Raw genomic sequence first — 17,334 nt, forward strand, 5'->3', positions numbered from 1 at the left:
AGAATGGCTATCATCAACAAGACAAATAGTAACAAATGTTGGAGAGGCTGTGGAGAAAAAGGAACCCTCATACACTGTTGGTGGGAATGCAGACTGGTGCAGCCGCTATGGAAGGCAGTGTGGAGGTCCTCAAAAAATTATGAATAGAATTACCATATGACCTAGCAATCCCTCTCCTGGGTATCTACTGAAAAACTCTGAAAACATTTATCCATAAAGACACGTGTGCTCCAATGTTCATTGCAGCTTTGTTTACAGTGGCCAAGACATGGAAACAACCAAAATATCCTTCGATAGATGAATGGATAAAGAAGTTGTGGTATATATACACAATGGAATACTACTCGGCGGTAAGAAAAGATGATATAGGAACATTTGTGGCAACATGGATGGATCTTGAGAGTATAATGCTAAGTGAAATAAGTCCGACAGAAAAAGCAGAGAACCATATGATTTCACTGATATGTGGTATATAAACCAAAAACAACAAAAGAACAAGACAAACAAATGAGAAACAAAAACTCATAGACACAGACAATAGTTTAGTGGTTGCCAGAGGGTAAGGGGGGTGGGGGGTGGGAGATGAGGGTAAAGGGGATCAAATATATGGTGATGGAAGGAGAACTGACTCTGTGTGATGAACACACACTGGGATTTATAGATGATATAATACAGAATTGTACACCTGAAATCTATGTAATTTTACTAACAATTGTCATCCCAATAAATTAAAAAAAAAAGAATCTTGGTGTTTATGAGCTATCTTAGGTTTAATACTTATATTTACATCTCTTTAATTACTTTTATTAAAGGTGTTTGAAAAGCTACAAGAGAAAAAAAGGAAAACCAAATGTGGGAGAGTTTTGTCAATTTTTCACAATGTCTAAATATAGCTTGGTAAATAAATGCTTCTGCATCATAATCTTCTCAGTAAATAGTTTATTTTTCCTCCTATGAAAACTATAATAAACAAATATTTAAAGAACATTAATATAAAGGAGTGCCAACATACCTGTCTTTTTGGAGCACCCTTATGTCTCAGTATGCATACTAAAGTTCCCACCGGAATTGCCAACTAGGGAGTTTGCCCTGTCTGGATGCTCAGAGAATTCTAGGCTGGATATGTGACTCTGAAAGCCACTGATGTAGAGATGAAAACCCAAGCCATGTGAACTGGTGGAATTATAAGAGCAGAGTGTATACAGTAGGGAATGAATGGAGTCTAAAACTAAGCTTGATGTAGTGTCTCATGTTCAAGTAAATGAGCAGAAAATGGACTAGGAGACTAAGAAGGTGTGAGGAGGGGTTTCTCAGAAGATTGGGGAAGACCATATTTTAGAAACAAGGGAGTGGCCAGTTGAATGCTACTGAGAAGTTAAGTCAGATGAGGAAAATTTGTTATTAGATTTAGCAACAGGTGGATCATTAGATGAGGAGACCTTGTGTCCTAGTTTGTCCAGTGAAAGCGTTTCAATGATGTGGCCCTCCTAATCACTGGTACTTTTGCAGTGATCATTTCAGTACAGTGATACAAGCAGAAGTGAAACTTGAATAGACTAAGGAATGCATAGAAGGTAAGGAAATGGAGACATTAGGTAAGGGTAGATAATTTCTCTTTAAAAATGTGACTGTAAAAGGAAGGAAAGAGTAGGACCATGCATAGAATGAAATGTAAGATCAAAGGATGTTTTTTTAAACGTGGAAGACAGAATTAATATGTCTCATTGGGATGTCTGGCAGGGCAAAAGAGTGTGAAGAGATACAAGAGAGATGGGACACAAAGGGGCAAGTCATCTGAAAAGGTGGCAGAGGGTAAGATCCTGAATACAGGATGCAGTTCGGTCCTAAGGGGGAGGAAGACACATTAACTGCAACCGGAGGGGGAGAAGTGTAGGAGTGCAATTACTAGTAGAGATGGATGTTTGCCAATGGAAAGTTAAGGCAGTTTCAATGTGTTCACATATTTTCTATAAAGTAGGAGGTGAGAATACGTTCTGAGAATGAAGGGGTGCGGTGGAGGTGTTATGGATTGAAGTTAGTAAAGACTGTGTGAAAAGCTAATGTGTATGCTGTGTTTGAGAGTTCAACAAAATCCTGCAGTAGAATTGCTTGACAGGATTCAGGGCATAGTTGAAGCACGTGACCATCAGTTTATAATGATACCAATTTGTCCTCTGTGTGATTTGCGCCAGCAGCATTCAGTTGCCTGGTTTCAAGCACAGATAAGGCAGGGATATTTTGTCATATAGGAATAAAGATACATTTTTGCCAGATAGATGTAGTAAAAGAACAGAGGAACAAAGAAGATGTGAACATTTGCAGTCTAATGATTGAAATGATAAGCCATGACTTCTAAACTTGTGAGGGGGATAAGTGAATCCAGAAAGGGGTTTATAGATAGGGAGAAAATACAGAAGACAAATAGCTTTCTACTGTTGAGGTCATGGTAGAAAGAGTCGGACCAGCAAGCTGGAAAGATTGGAGGTGGTGGCCTGAATCTGTGATGTCTGAGTTAGTGATTTTGAAAGCAGAAGTGAAGCAGTAATCAACAACATACATCTACCAGCTCTCTTAGGATAAACATAAGCGGTCACTCCACTTTCTAATTTGTCCTAGACCATAAGAACTCAAGAAAGCAAGTCACTTAAAATATATACATGAATATTTTGCTTCCAACATTTATATATAATTCAGGAAATTTTAGGTGTTGGGTTTTCTTCAAAAATCTGTCTTCTCCCCCACCCCCAGCTTCATTGAGATATAACTGACATATAACTTTATGTAAGTTTAAGGTGTACAATGTGATGATTTCACACACATATATATTGTGAAATGATTACCACAATAAAGTTAGTTGACACATCTATCACCTCAGATATTACTTGTGTGTGTGTGTGTGTGTGTGTGTCTAGTGAGAACATTTAAGATCTATTCTCATAGCAACATTCAAGTATGCAATACAGTATTGTTATATAATCACCTTGCTGTACATTAGAGTCTCAGAACTTATTCATTTTATAACTGGAAGTCCATACCCTTTGACCACATATCTCTTCCCTAACCCTCAACCCCTGGTAATCACCAGTCTAGTCTGTTTCTATGAGTTTGACTTAAATTTCACATACCATGTTTCCCCGAAAATAAGACCTAACTGGAAAATAAGCCCTAGCATAATTTTTCAGGATGACATCCCCTGAACATACGCTGTAATGCGTCTTTTGGAGCAAAAATTAATATAAGACCCAGTCTTATTTTCGGGGAAACACAGTATAAGTGAAGTCATACAGCACTTGTTTTTTTCTGAGTTATTTCACTTAGCGTAATGCCCTTAAGAGTCATCCATGTTGTCACAAATGTCAGCATTTTCATCTTTCTTGTAGCTGAATAATATTCCATTGGATGCATATACAACCACATGATGCTTTGTCCATTCATGCATCAGTGGACACTTAGGTTGCTTCCATGTCTTGGCTATTGTAAATACTGCTGCAATAACCATGGAGTGCAGAAATCCCTTCAGGGCAGTGATTTCATTTACTTTTGGGTATAAACCAGAAGTAGGATTGCAGGATCATATACTAGTTCCATTTTTAGTGTTTTGGGGTTTTTTTGACAAAACTTCATAGTGTTTTTCATAGTGACTGTACCAATTTATATTCTCACCAACAGTGCACAAGCGTCCCTTTTCTCCACACCCTCATCAACCCTTATCTTTTGTCTTTCTGATGACAGCCATTCTGACAAGTATGAGGTGATATGTCATTGTGGTTTTGATTTGCATTTCCTTGGTGATTAGTGATGTTGAGCATCTTTCCATGTACCTGTTGGCCATTTTTATGTCTTTTTTGGAAAAAGGTTGATTCAGGTCCTTTGCCCATTTCTTAATTGGATTATTTGAGTTCTTTATATGTTTTGGATATTAACTCCTTATCAAATATATAGTTTACAAATATTTTCTTCCATTTCATAGGTTGCCTTTCCATTTTGTTGATTCTTTTGCTGTGCAGAAGGATTTTAGATTGATGTAGTCCAATTTGTTGATGTTTGCTTTTGTTACTTGTGTTTTTTGTGTCATATTCAAAAACCATTGTCAAGAACAGCATCAAGGAACTTCTTCCCCATGGTTTTCTTTTTTTTTCCTCTTTTTTATAGAGTTTTATGATTTCAGGTCTTATATATAAGGCTTTAATGTATTATGGGTTCATTTTCATGAGTAGTGTAATTAGGGGTCCAATTTCATTCTTTTGCATGTGCATATCCAGTTTTCTCAGCACCATTTATTAAAGAGACTATCCTTCCCCATTGAATAGTCTTGGTTCTCTTATCAAATATTAGTTGATCAGATATGCATGTGTTTTTTTTTCTGGGATCTCAATTCTGTTCCGTTCATCTGTGAATTTGTTTTTATGCCAGTAGCACACTGTTTTGATTACTATAGCTTTGAAATACAGTTTTAAATCAGGAAGTGTGATGCCTCCAGAATTGCTTTGACTCAGGGGTCTTTTGTATTTCTGTATGAATTTTAGGATTATTTTTTTCCTTTTTCTGTGAATTAGAATTTTAATAAGGATTGGATTGTATATCATTTTGAGTAACATGGACATTTCAATAATATTCTTTCAGTCCATGAACATGGAATACCTTTCAATTTATTTGTGTCTCCTTCAGTTTCTTTCATCAGTGTCTTATAGTTTTCAGTGTATGGATATTTTACCTCTGGTGAAATTTATTTATTGGTACTTTTATTTTTTGATGCAACTGCAAATGGGATTGTTTTCTTAATTTCTCTTTCTAATAGTTCATTGTTATTGTATAGAAACACAACTGATTTTTGTATATTGATTTTGTATCCTGTAACTTTACTGAATTAATGTATTAGTTCTAACAAATTTTTGGTGGAGTTTTTAGGGCTTTCTACATATAAAGTTATATCATTTGCAAACAGAGATAATTTTACTCTTCCTTTGTTATTTGGTTGCCTTCTATTACTTTTTCTTGCCTAATTTCTTTTACTAGAACTTCCAATACTAGGTTAAATAAAAATAGTGAGAGTGGATATCCTTGTCTTATTCCTGATTTTAAAGGATATGCTTTTACCTCTTTACCATTGGTATCATGTTAGCTGTGGGTTAGTCATTTATGGCCTTTATTATGTTGAAGTACATTACTTTTAAACCTAATTCATTGAGAGTTTTGATCATGAACAAACGTTCAGTTTTATCAAAAGTTTTTTCTGTTGAGATTATTATCTGATTTTCATCCTTCAGAATGATAATGTGATGTATCATATTTGGGTGTGTTGAACCAATTTTGCATCCCAGGGATAAATCCCACTTGATCGTTGTATATGATCCTTTTCATGTGCTGGTGAATTCTGTTTGTGTTGTTAAGGATTTTTGAATCTATATTCACCAGGCATATTAGCCTTTAATTTTTTTTTCTTTGTAGTGTTCTTGTCTGGTTTTGGTATCAGGGTAATGCTGGTGCCATAAAATGAGTGTAGAAGAATTCCCGTCTCTTCAAATTTTTTAAATAGTTGAAGAAGGATTGGCATTAATACTTCTTTAAATATTTGTTAGAAATCACCTCTAAACTCACCTGGTCCTGAGCTTTTCTTTGTTGGAATGTTTTTGATCACTGATTCAACCTCTTTACTTCTTATTGCTTTGTTCAGATTTTCTATTTCTTCATGATTCGGTTTTGGTAGGTTATATGTTTCTAAGAAAGAATCCATTACTTATAGGTAATCTAATTTGTATAATTGTTTATACTAATTTCACACTATTATAATCCTTTGTATAACTGTGGTATCAGTTGTAATGTCTCCTCTTTCATTTGTGATTTTATTTGAGTCTTCTCTATTTATTTTAGTTAGTCTAGCAGAAGGTTTGTCAATTTTGCTTTAATTTTCAAAAACCCATCTCAGTTTAGTAAATCTCTTCTATTATTATTTTGCTAATCTGTTTTATTTATTTATGTTCTAATCTTTATTATTTCCTTCCTTCTGTAACTTTGGTCTTGGGTAGTTCTTTTGCTAATTCCTTGAAGTGTAAAGTTACGTTGTTTATTTGTAAAATTTCCAATTTTCCTCCTATTATTGATTTCTTGTTTCGTGCCATTGTGGTCAGAAAAGATATATGATGATTTCAATATTTTAAGATTTGTTAAAACTTCTTTTGTGGCCTAACATCTGATCTATCCTGGTGAATGTTTCATATATACTTGTGAAGAATGTGTATTCTGCTGCTGTTGGGTAGAATGATTTGTATAAGTCTTTTAATACCATTTGGAATATAGTGTTGTTCAAGCCCACTGTTTCCTTATTTAGTTTCCGTCTGGATAATCTACCCACTGGTGAAAGTGGGTACTGAAGTCCACACTGTTATCTACTTGTTGTTTGTTTTTTCTTTCAATTCTGTGAATATTTGCTTTAGGCATTCAGATATGGAATATATGTATATGAACTTCTTTGTCTCTTGTGACAATTTTTGACTTAAAGTTTATTTTGTCCATTATACATGTAGCCACTTCTACTCTCTTGGTTTATATTTGCATGGAATATCTTTTTCCATCCTTTCACTTTCTGCCTATGTGTGGCTTAAAGTCAAAGGGAGTCTATTGTTGGCAGCATATAGTTGGATCTCGTTTTTTATACATTCAGTTACTCTATATCTTTTGATTGAATAATCTATTTATATTTAAAGTAATTAATGATAGGTGGGGACTTACTATGGCCATTTGGTTGTTTTCTAGTTCCTTTCTTCTTCTCTCCGTGATTTGATGAATGTTTTAGTAGTATGTTTTTATTTATTTATTTATCATTTATATATGAAATTTAAAAAATCATGTATTTATGTTATAGTTCTGATTACTCAGAATTGTCTGCCCAATGTCTATGCCTTGCACATGGGTGTTGGTGATGGGATTACTGAGACACCTGTTAAAAGCACATAGTTTGCAAATGTCCGTTTTCCTTTCCTATCAATGTTTGTTTATTACTTTTGTAATAAAAGGAAAGAGCTTATTTGGGGTTGAAACTAAAGATTAAAACCAAACCAAAACAAATGAACAAAGAAAGGTGTTCCTTTTCTTTGTGTCCCTTTAAGTGTAGCATTACTATCTTTACCTTTCCAGAACTAGTCACTTCCTTTAGTCTTTGCTGACCGGCTTTAACAGAGAAAGACTCTCTCAAGTTGGTCTAGTTAGAGAATCTGGGGGTCTCTGAGGCCTTTTGTGTGAATGTTCTCATTCTTGTTCCCTCTGAGGAGGGATGTCTTAGAAGTCGGTGCTGTCTCTCAAGCCTGCAAAACCGGGCAAGGTGCCAAGAACCTCTTGTTTATTTTCCCAGGGAAATTGCCCTGAAGTAGTCAAGGTTATATCTTTCCCAATCCTGCAAAATGGAGGTGGATGCTAAGTTCTGCACCTGTTACTGAGACCCACATGCTGTCTGTACATGCTCTCCGTGGGGGCGCATAGGGAACAGTGCTTTGGGGTACATGGACTGGCATGAGGGATGCTATGGGTACACGTTGGTTGGTTGGTTGGTTGGTTGGTTGGTTGGTTGGTGGGTGGGTGGGTGGGTGGGTTGATGGGTGGTTGGGTTGGGCATCTGCAGGTAAGTAGTCATCCTGTGGAGTTTGTGGGTGAGCCTCTTGGTGGAGTCCCTGAGTCGGTTTGCAGGATCTACATCCAGCTATTGAGATTTATGCACTGGTGGCTATGAGCACCCACCCTTCTCCCTGCTTTCAGCTGCCCCGAGATTCAGCCAAGCCCATCCCCTTAGCGTTTGGACTGAAGTGAACAGAAGTGGACCTCTTGGGCGCCATCCCACAGACTCTGAAGCCGAGTGCTCACTTTGCTCTCACTTTTCCCCACAGGAGAAATTGTGGGCCAGCTCCGCTCTTGGCCCTAAGCTTTGCCTTCCCAGCTGGACTCTGGGGCTCTCACACAGGTGTTCTCATCTGTGGGTGGTTCCAAACTGGTGTTTTTGTTGGGAAATGAGGGCTGGAATCTGTGATTCCACTGTTGTGTTTTTTTTGTGTGTGTTTTTTTGTGTTTTTTTTATGTCATCCCTGTAAAAGTCCTATTTAAAAGTGTTCCTGAATTGTTAAAATAACAATTTTGTTAACAACAGTTAACAAAATGCTTTTCATGAATGATCTTTGGTGAAATTCTTAAAACAACTCCCTGAAATATATATTATAATTTGCACTTCACATATTATTTAACCGTTGTCAAAGAATTGAAGTTAAGATTAATGCCTCACACAGCTAAACACAAAACCCAAATCTAAACCTTGGTCTTTTGTTATTTAAAACAATGCCCTTTAATTTTATCATGTTTTCATAGCAGATAACATATATTTTGGTAGTTATTTAAAATTAGAAGGTCGAGAAAATATTTTGTGTGATATTTTATAATAACATTAAAATCTGTTTATAAAACACTTGCTTTAATATTTATTTGGTTGATCCTTAAAGCCACCAAATGCCTACGAAAACTTAAATCCTTCTTAATATAGACTGATGTTTGCAACAAAAAGTATTTTCATTACTCTTAAAGTATTTTGGAATTTATTTCCAAAATTAGCTGTCATGTTATATTACTTTTGGTTTTAATCATGCAAAATTGGTTAGATTTAAACAAAAAATATTATGACATTGTTTTAGTCCCTCAAATCAAATGGTTTTAAGAACTCTAGTTGCATAAAAATAATGCAGAGAGTTTGTTAAAATGCATATTCCCGGATACTGCCCAGAAAATGATTATCAGCAAGTCTAAGATGGGAACCCCAAATCAACTTCTTTAATAAACACCCCAGTTGATTTGATGCAGGTGATCCTTGGACCGCACTTCAAGAAACACTGTTCTCGAATTTTGTGTTTCAATTTGCATTTATATGTTTAATTTTTGTTAATATAGTAACTTTCAACCATAGGTATAGTTGAGACTCTAGGTGCTGTAATATTATGCTGTCTATACGGTAACTAGAAGAGACACTTTATTTTTGGTTGCAAAAATACTAGCTCTATAGCAAACTATAATCTTATGTATAACCAAATTTAGATTTCACTCTATATATTTGAAGGTGGTTCTTTGAGCCCTAAACATCATTTATGATGCGATTACTTTAGAATCTCTAGCTTCTACTTTTTTAAGGGACAATCAAAAGATTGATGACTGAAGTGAGAGATTATCAACATATATTAAGTGACCAATATATATAAAAAATTATTCTTATTAACCGTCAGGGAAATGCAAATTAAAGCTACAGTAACATGCAGTTTTGTACCTCTCAGATTGGCAAAAAATAAAAAGCTCATTAATATCTATTGCTGGCAAGGGTGTGAGGAAACTGGCCCACAATTTTATCTCTCATGGGAATGTGCTGTATTATAATATCTTTGAAAAGATTTGGATAGTAATCTGTTGGCAGTTATTGAAATTACAAATGTATATACTGTTGAGAACATACATTTATATAGTCATATGTACAAAGGTAAGAGTTTGTGTAATTACGTATACATGATTTTTTTAAATTATAACACTTTGTGGTGGCAAAACAACAGCAGTAATAAAAAGAAACCTTTAATCCAGTACAAGAATGGCCGAATAAATTATAGATTTAAAAATTCATCTATTAAAAAAGAATAAGGTAGTTATCTGTGTAGCAGCCTAGATGAAAGTCTATGCCATATTTTAAGTGAATCAAACAATATTAGGTTGCAGAGCAATTTGTTTAATAGACTTCATTTTTTATAATATAGCAAGAAATATTTAACCATGTGTTTATGTGAGACTCTAGATGTTGTGCTGTATAATAAGTAGCTACAGGGCACATGTACATAATTTAAATTAATTAAAGTTAAGTAATTATTAACCACATTTTTGTGTTATTAACCACATTTTTAGTGCTCAAAGCCACATGTTGCTAGTGGCACCACAGTGGGCAGCACAGATCAAAGCATTTCTATCATCATGGAAATTTCTTTTTTTTCTCTTTAATTTTTATTGGGGAATATTGGGGAACAGCATGTTTCTCCAGGACCCATCAGCTCCAGGTCAAGTCATTGTCTTCAGTCTAGTCGTGGGGGGCGCAGCTCACTAGCCCATATGGGAATCAAATCGGCGACCTTGGTGTTAGGAGCACGGTGCTCTAACCACTGAGCCAACAGGCTGCCTCCATTATGGAACTTTCTGTTAGACAGCCCTGCTCTAGAATATTCTGGAAGTTTTTAAGTGACCACAAGCATTGAAAAAAATATCCATTCTTGTTAGAGGTCAGGAAAATGCAAAAAAAATATACAAGGACATGCAGTTTCCTGCACTAAACTGCATGGGTACACACTAAACTCATAAAGTTAGAACTGGAGATGAATAGGGGAGATTATTAGCATTTCATCACATGGTTTGTATAGTCAGTGCGTTGAAACATTTGTTATTCTACCATTTTTAAATCTAATTAAGTGAAATAAGGTATTTTGTTTATATCATTCATTTGTGATTTTTAAAAACCTCTGCAGTGCTCTTCTATTTTTGGCAATCAAATATTTAGCACTTCATTCAAAGCCTGCTGTACCGTTGAATTTTCTGTCTTTTTTAGATGATAGGACATGCACAGGACAGAACATTGACACGTGAAACACTTGGGGAACAAAAACACATATAATTAAATTCTAACCTTTCCTTTCAGGCTCGATTTTCTTCTTTCTCTCTCATACAGCTAACGACATGGCTTTGCATATTACGCGCACTGAATATTGTTTTCTTCTGAGTTCTAATACTGTCATTAAATTGATAAGGGATAACTGTGTCCATCTGTCTTTTTTTTTTCTTTCAAAAAATAAAAACTGAAAGCATAACTTGAGGGCATCCTCACCATTCTGATCTTCCTTTTTACTCTTATTGTCTCCCTCTCCAAACCGTTAAATAATATCTATGAACAAGTGCTCTGTGGGAGTGTAGATGAATGAATAAAAACGATAAAATGATGCATACAGAAAATGAGCCTGCTTCCGGTGCTCTGCAGTTGCCTCCCGACCGTGGGATTCCCAGGAAAGAGACGCTGCCTTTGCGTGACATGGGTCAGTGCATTTTGTCTACGAAACTTTCCCCCCTCCAAAGCACAGTGCAGTCGATAGAGGAGTGGGAGGCTAGGTGTGATGCCACATTTAATCACTTCTTTATTAAGTTTATTCAGGACAAATAGGAAATGTGCTCCACTAGGACGGAAAGAACATGTGTCATTGAAGTATAGACACATACTACAGTACCATACAGTTGCTGTACAATATAGGCTTCATTGAAGGAGAAGAGAAAATCCAAAGGACGATGATTCTATTGGATTTGGCAGGGAAAGAGCCAACTAACTGCCAGCTGATATCCAAGCAAGATACAAGAGGAAAGCAAACAAACTTCATTTCATGTTGCAATCGGCGTAAAGTGGTTTTCAATGAGAAAACAAACTAATGAAAATTCATAGTGCCTTTTAATACACTTTACTGCTTTAGTTACTTATAAACACTCACGAACTTAAAGAGGTAGTTATTTGGGGTTTGCTTGTCTACGTACTGAGCTAGTAGGCATTTGTTGAGCATTCGTCCATTTCAAGTCAACTGTACAGAGCAAAGAGTAAGGCGTGAACATTGATGTGGACCAGGACCTGTGAATTAGCTGAAATGTATGCCAGGAATTTCTGCTCGTGGTTTTGTTCCTTTTGAATGAACTCCTGCGTCCTGTTTTAGAGTAGATTAAAACGAGGGTATTTTCCAAATAAAGGCTATAACTGAACATTTGCTCATCCTTGTTCAATCTCCTGCTAACTTAACTCATTAGTGATTTTTTTCAGGTTCATGAAAAGTGGATTTTCTTCACCAAAGTGAAAATTCCAGAAGAAGGGAATATTGAAGCCATGTCTTTCATTCTGTGACTAATACCCAAATCTCCTCCAAATCCTCTATCAAGGGCTGTTTATCCCATACCTGGAGGCTCACTTCTATCCTTAAATCTAAACCTAATCTTCTTCTCAGCAGGGGAAACTTCTTTATTTCTCAATAACAAAACAAAACACCTTTACTGTTTTCGAGGGGTTTTCTTTGTGATACTATCTCAGCTCTTTTGACCAACGCACTCTTTTGTACCCCAGTCTAATAACTGAGTATCTGTCCAATGCCTGATTCTCTGTCTTCTGCCACAATTCCTATCATGGTATTCTGTTCCCAGTAGCCTCCTCTATTCATGTTTTTCAATCAAGGCTGTGAGTCAGAATGAACTGTGAAGGCTTCTGAAACAGATTCCTAAGCCATACCTTAGTCAGATTTATATTTAGAAGGTCAGGGCTGGAATCTAGGCTTTCACTTTTAAAAAATGTCCACAGACCACTACCTACTGCTATGACTTTCCCCAGGGTTTGCTTCATCTCATCTCTAGCTTACATTCCACCTTTGTCTGATCTGTTATCATAACTGAGCCGTAGCTCTTAGGATACAAAAATCAAGATTGCACAATTAGAGCCTGGGCAACAACATCAGAAATAATCAGCATCCTTTATTACTTATGAGCTTATAAAGTTACTGTTATAAAAAATAAATTTGTGTTTATATTTTGGTCTTCATTTTTGGTGTTATTAAAAAATGACTGGGAAAAAGAATATATCAAGGAAATAATTTTAAAATAGTATATGAAACTTGTTGAAATTCTTAAATTTAGGGATAGATATATGTGTGTGTGTGTCTGTGTGTGTGTGTGTGTATATATATATATATATATATATATATATATATATATATATATATATATATAATTATACACACTTTGGCTTCCATCTAACTCAGCAGGTCTGCAGGGAGGCCCAGGAATCTCCATGCTTAATGAGCACAGATGGTCTTTGGACTGCATCTTGAAAAATAGTGGCCTAAACTACTAACATTTTGCATCTTGGTTTTCATCCTGATTTTTAAAACCGTTCTTATTTTTAAACTTTCTGTCTGACAAATACAATTTTGTCCCTATAGGTGAGATATATGATCATTGAAAAACCAAAGGTAGTTGATTCCTTCCAGCAGATCTTACTCTGAACATAAGTGATTACTTTATTTTTATATTGCATCCTATCAAGAAGCTATGTCTCTTGATTTCTTTTTTAAAGAAAGAATAGTGTACTTATTTTTTCTATTGTGCCTGATGCTTAAATATTAATGGTAACTTGGTTGGCGGAGGCTGGGGAATCATCTCCACATGGTAGCAGTGAATAAAAATTGCAGGTTTAGTTTTTGACATGCTTGTGAAGTGCCAGCTCCAAAGATTCTGCTATAAGCAATTCCATTGACATAAATGGAATTTGCAGACGTCTACAAGTTCATTTTCTAGTTAGTATAGGGTCTTTTCTATATGGTGGTTCAATCTTATCTCAGCACTATGTGTAAGCACTGGCATTCTATTCTTTGTTCCAAAATAGTAAACGTATAGTTTAAAGGTTTTTACAGAACAAAAAAAAACAAGGTTGAAAAATGAAAAGACTAATGTTGACAGAATTTTCTTCTTTTCCAAGTGGGGACATTATTATTACTATTTTAATCTCAAGGAATTCTTGTACCTTGTTATACCTTGGTAGCATCAGCAATACCGTTATTGGTCTCTTTTTAAAATGAACTACAGAAATATTATATTCTGGGGATGATAATATATATCAGGTCTTCAGGATTTAGCAGGGTGTACTGTGAAATGTATACACATGGCCAGCAGACTTCTGGGTGTTTTCTAAAGTCTTATTCTTATACTGCTAGTCTCCTTATCCCATTTATGTTAACAACCAGAGGAAGAAGGTAGTATTAAGTTTACAATGTCTTGTGAAAGTCATTTCCCCCAAGATAATGGTACTCTTGCCTTTTGTTTTGGTTTAATATAAAGGTTTATGTACATTTTATTGAAAGATACTTGAGTGATTATCAGGACGAAAAAGAATTACAATATAAACATGTAATATGAAATGAAAGGGTATGGTTTTTGCAAAGGCTTTATATTTGATGGAATACATGTAAATAATTTTATGATTTCAAAGGTTAAGGCCAAAACTGCACATCATCTCATGCTTATAATTTCATTAACATATAACAACTCGTATTTACTTATGGGAGAAACTTAACAATAGAATAGTCCCTGAGACACATAACATAGTATTAACTTACAGTTGAACTACTGAGAGATATTGTGATGAGTAAGAGAACTGCAGCACCTCAATAAGGGGTTGCCTAGAAAGCAGTAAAATACTATAAAATATCAAGGATAGAAGAGTTAAACACAGATTTTGATGATTCTTCATTTATATTAAAAGCCAGCTTCTGATTGGGGCTCCTGGTCATGTCCTTGGTTAAAAGTTGTGCTTCTCACCCCCTCTTATCCATATTGCAGAATTTTAAAAAGCTCTAGTTGGGAGTGTCTATGCTTGTGATTAATCCCCCATCCCTGTGTGTAATAACAACTTTAAAGTGCTCAGTAATTCATTGTACTGTTCACGTTTATTCACCATAGGAAAGAACTGAATACTTCCTAATGCCCACCCAAGATACCTGACAAAAATATTACAAGGACAAAGAGAATATCTAAGTTCTTTTAGTTCTTTGAAACAAAATATGGTTGTCTATTAATAAAAGCAGCAGTCTACCTGGAGATGTGTGGGAAAATTTTTCAATTTTTGGTAAAGAGAAATTAGTCATTCCCATTTGTCAGAGAGAAATCCAAGTGAAACAAGATACATCAACTGCTACCTTCAGAGTACAGGAAACAAACAACAAAGGAATGTTCCTGCCTAATCACATTTAATCTAAAATAATACTATAAATTCTGTTTCTGTTGAGTCATAGAAAGACTATTTTGTTCTGTTTAAATGCATTCCCTAAGGGGTACCTATGGGAAAAGCGAACAGACCTTCTCCCACCATTGTATTTTGAAAACACATGGCGAAAGAGTAAACAAATAAGGATCTTCCTCTCTTTCTATACTCTTTTTAGCTGTTGACTCTGAACTTTGTGGTTGCTAAGTTAATAAACACATTGCAAAGGTTTTAAGAGGAATCTTTCTTACTTTAAAATACGTATGATCAAGGCTTTAAACCTGTGTCTCTCATCACTCAGCTGGGGTGCATTATGGTACCCGGCCCTCAGCTGTCCAAGATAATGAGAGTAAAAGGACAGCCCTCAGCATGTCATATCCTGCAGGTTTGGATGGGCAATACTGGCATTCCTAGGCTGCAGTCTAATACTAAACTGATCAGTGCATGCCCAGCGCAGTACATAGTACATCATCTTAGGCAAAACTTACGTTTATTTTCAGGCAATAAAAATCTGGACATGTAAATATGCGCGGGTGCGCGCACACGCACGCACACACACTGTTTTAAAGTGATGAGGAAAAGACATGCAATAACTCTGAGGAAAAAAGAGAAAAAATAATAATAAAATATCTTGAAGTTTTTACTTTTTTGTGTATGTTTAGATACAGTATCTAATATACCAACAGTGATGACCACTGGTGTTTTTCTTAAAGGGCCATTGCATGCCCAAAGTTGCTCACCATGGGTTTTCAGGCCACATCATTAATGGACGAGCCAATTAACACATTTTCACTGTACTGAACATGCATAGGGCATGCATCAATGAGCTAATCTTGTAGTGTCCAAATTAAGATAAAACCAATATAAATAAGCACAGGTAAATATTAGTCATGAATGTGCTGGTGTAAGAATGAGTTAAGAACTGTTAACAGAACAATAACGAACAACCCCAAACTGTATTAATCAAATCTTGTGTGCAATGTATTTTAAGAGGTGCTAGCTAGAATGAAAAGAAAAAAGCAGTTTCTAAACCATGGTGTTTGTAATATATTTGGAGGAACCAGTCAAATATGCAGAAAACATTTTGAAAATAATCACCAAATACCGTGGAGTTTTTTCTTCCTACCAATAAATTCAGGTATCCCAACCCTAAAAGTCTTAACTATATCTACTCTAGACCTTATAAATGCCCCAAGTTACTATAATAAAGAACACATTAAAAGAGAATTTAGCCTGGTTAAAAAAAAATTATCTAAGATACTCCTGTTTTTCCCATGTTGGTCTTCATAAATTTGATTGTTGCAGTCAAGCAATGTCCATCCAATACAGGTATCACAAAGGCTGACGGATTCATTTTAAAAGGGTTAAATACCTATATTCACACGCACACATACACATACCCCCCCTGCGCCGTACATACATGCTTATATTGATATATTTTCCTGTATTGATTCATATATAAATAACTATGATGACATTATAGTTGGTCCTGTGACTAACCTCGTTTCTCTTTGTTAAAGAATTACTGAAGCATTATGGTCAAGGTAATAGTTTCTCTCCTGAGTCTGGACAGGGCACCGTCCTTTCTTCTCACTCTCCTATAACACATTTACCCACACTGCCTCCGCTGGGAAGTCCATATCTTATATTTTTGTTTTACTTATAAGTGTGTCTGTGTACTTCTAAGTACAGCTTCTAATACCTATGTCATCTTCAGTTCATTTTAATAAGGGCCCTGCTTTCCTCCTATGGCCTTTGCAAAATACTGGCTGCTCTGTTTTCTAAATACAGTCACTGGCTCTAGCATACATACCTCAGGGCTGTCCCCCAGGCCTAGATGGTCCATGACTCTCTGCTCTTCGTTAGCTCTGTTCTTCTTCCCAGATCACTCTTCTCCTCCGTCCTTCTCTGCCACTGTGCAACTGAGACGGAGGTTACTTAAAGTATGTCATATCCTTTTTTAAGCAAAAAAATCACTTACTACATGGAATAGATTGAGCAAAAGAAAATGAACAGCACGAGCATCATATTAGCTCATTGATACATACCAAAGATATAAATCCATCTGGGCAAAACACTGAGATAGCCTTGCACTTTCATTGGAATTTCAAGACAAGAAACGGTGTGGAACCGCAGCTCTTCTTTCATGTCTGGGCCATTGTCTAACCACAGCATGAGCCTACAGAGGTCAGCCTGGCAAGAAAAGGCAGGTGTCTTTGTTGTTTTTTGTTGCTATTGTTATTGTTATAATAGGCAGCTTAGTTATATTTCAGAAATAGGAATCTAGGCTGGGAGTCAGGAAGAAAGCTCTGTATGAAATAGGGGAGATGAGCTACTAGCACACTGCAACACTCACAGAAGGTACACTGGTCTGGAAGCGTCTGCCAACACCTGCTGTCTTGTGTTTCTAACTGAAGTGAGAAGGGAGCTAACATGGGTAAGTGCTTACGAAGCCAAGCACCAGAAGAAGCAGACTTTCTACCCACCTGCCATCGCCCTCCCAG

The 17,334-nt window shown here is 35.9% G+C and overlaps 1 long non-coding RNA gene across 1 annotated transcript in view; it reads right to left on the reverse strand.

The window, feature by feature from the left end:
• Window positions 1–17,124, reverse strand: part of LOC141568526 (uncharacterized) — a 41,047-nt gene extending 23,923 nt beyond the window's left edge. The window contains exons 1-2 of the long non-coding RNA XR_012491679.2: window positions 16,879–17,124; window positions 16,644–16,752 (exon numbers count right to left, since the gene is read on the reverse strand). This is a non-coding gene — a long non-coding RNA (uncharacterized LOC141568526). The remainder of the gene's footprint in view (window positions 1–16,643; window positions 16,753–16,878) is intronic.
• Between the last annotated feature and the right edge of the window lie 210 nt (window positions 17,125–17,334).

This window comes from Rhinolophus sinicus, chromosome 1, assembly GCF_057876585.1.
Source record: "Rhinolophus sinicus isolate RSI-liver-muscle chromosome 1, RSI-T2T, whole genome shotgun sequence".
NCBI lineage: Eukaryota > Metazoa > Chordata > Mammalia > Chiroptera > Rhinolophidae > Rhinolophus > Rhinolophus sinicus.